Source organism: Pteropus alecto, unplaced genomic scaffold (assembly GCF_000325575.1).
Source record: "Pteropus alecto unplaced genomic scaffold, ASM32557v1 scaffold113, whole genome shotgun sequence".
Lineage (NCBI taxonomy): Eukaryota > Metazoa > Chordata > Mammalia > Chiroptera > Pteropodidae > Pteropus > Pteropus alecto.
This window is the reverse complement of record NW_006433949.1, coordinates 7,691,845-7,694,102: the sequence shown is the minus strand read 5'-3', so window position 1 is coordinate 7,694,102 and position 2,258 is coordinate 7,691,845. Positions and strand designations below refer to the sequence as shown.

At 38.7% G+C, this 2,258-nt stretch overlaps 1 pseudogene; it reads right to left on the bottom strand.

Moving 5' to 3' along the window:
- Positions 1 to 1,063: 1,063 nt before the first annotated feature.
- On the bottom strand, positions 1,064 to 1,182 carry LOC112477300 (annotated as a pseudogene).
- Between the last annotated feature and the right edge of the window lie 1,076 nt (positions 1,183 to 2,258).

Sequence of the window (2,258 nt, the reverse complement as noted above, 5' to 3'; positions counted from 1 at the left end):
GGTATAGAATTTTCTACCAATCAATAAGAAAAAAAGTGCAATGCAATGGGAAAATGGGCAAATATGAACAGGCAATTCACAGAACATGAAAACTGAGTAGCCAAAAAAAACAGAATTTCAAACTTATTAATAAAAGTAGGGAAATAAAAATTAAGGTTACAATGAATGATAACATTTCACACCCATCACGTTAGTATGTTTAAAATATGTTCAATACACTGTTCAATATGCTATTACAATCTTGTAATAGCAAAAAATTAGAAACATTCTAAATGCCCATTAGGAAGAAAATGGAACATGGTGCCAAGTGAAAATTAGTGAATTAAGCTCACACATCCACATGGGAGCATCTCAGACAGCTGTAGGCCAAAGTGCTGGAAGGAAACCCAAACCATGAAGCTAGCTATAAAGATTGTGTAGAGGAGGCAAAATTTTACTTTTACCCTCTGGTTTGTACTGGTCTCAGCCTACCAAGAACCAGTGTTGCGGTAGGACAAGCTCCTTGAGTTTCTTATTATGATTGCAAGATGCCCTTCCAAGGAAACTGAAAAAAATAAAGGCTTATTACTTATAGGACCTGGAAATTACATAGAACACCTGGGCCATAGCAAGGTTATGTATGGAGAGAGAGAGAGATCATGGAGCTCTGAGGTTCTGCTTTTCTTGGCCTTTAGGTGGAGAGGGGAAGCTGGGGCTTCAGGGGCTCACTCTTTATTGGTGAATTTAAAGCATTAGAGTAGGAATTTAAAGCATGAAAAGACAAAAAACAAGTGGCCCAATGGTTAATTATCAAACCAACCGAGACCTCTAAAGCCAAGGAGCCTCAGTGGGGAGAGGAAGCCTGGCTCTTTATCTAGTTATATGGTTAATTAGCAATGTGTTTATTTAAGGTAGTCATCTTTGAAGTGGATACCTTGGCAATCAAAGTTTTTTTTTTCTTTTTCTTTTATTATTATTACTATTTTTTTAATTTAATTTTTAGGCGAGGCAACACTTGGTTGACCTTATAGATTACAAGGACCTTGTCAGCTTATGATCCCTTATTTTTTTATTTTATTTTTTACGCCTACAGCACCTGGTCTTCCTAGGTGGTCTCCCATCCAAGTACTAACCAGGCCTGACCCTGCTTAGCTTCCGAGATCAGAACGGATTGGGTTTGTTCAGGGTAGCATGGCCTTAGACAGCAATCAAAGTTTTCCCAGGTACTTGGCATTACAAAAAGGAAAAAAATAAAAACAACTGTCAGGATTTATGCTATACCACCTTAGGGTTTTTTTGGTCTTGTGATAGCCTGCTGAAATGTGAAAGGGTTAAAGGAAAATTAAAACCTGAAACTGGACAAAGGAAGTCTATACCTTAGGCCTAGTTTCTGGAACCCCTAACTGCATTCTGTTAATCATGAAACGTGTAACAATGAGCTCATACGCTAACTGCCAATTTTAGCCTGTGTAACCCTGCTTGCTTGTGTGGCATGAAAAATAATCAATTGTATATAAGCTGAAAATTACTGTTTGGCCATCGCCCATGGGAACACTGGCTATTGCTCATGGGAACATAGGCAATCACCCATTGGAGCATAACATTCTAACAATAGGCTTTCTGCTTCTGTACTTCCCGCTTGCACACCTGACCAGTGGGTTGACAGGTAGTGAATAGGAGAGAAATAGACCTTTGTGTTTAAGACAGAAATGAGGAATGGGATTTAGGGCTTAAAAACCTTGTATGTGGCATTTCGGGGCTGCTCCTTTGTACAGGACAGCCGCCGGCTAATAAACAGCCTTTGAGAGCACACTTGGTTTGGTCTATTCTATACAGGCCACAACGGTGCCTGTATAGAATTAAATTGACATGAGACAGATCAACAGAAGAAAAGCATATAGATATATTTAATATAAGTTTGATGTGACATGAGAGGCTTCATAAGACCCAAAGAAATGGAAAAGGTTGAACAAAGAGAGGTATTAAAATCAAAGACAAAGGAAGACCAGCCTCGAAAATTCCCTGAGCAGACAAAACCAATTTAGTCATACAAACGAAGCTTAATTTAGCTTATTTTGCAAGACTAATGATGGGATTCAGGGCAAGCCTCCCCAAAATATGTCACTTTGGCATATTGATTACTTTCAATTAAAGTTACTTAAGATCAGCTGTTGCAAGTACATTCTTGCCCTCCTTTGCCCTCCAACCACAAGCAAGAGATTTCAAAACAGCTCTAAAAAGGCCCTTACAGTGCACAAATGAAAAATTACAGTGCACAA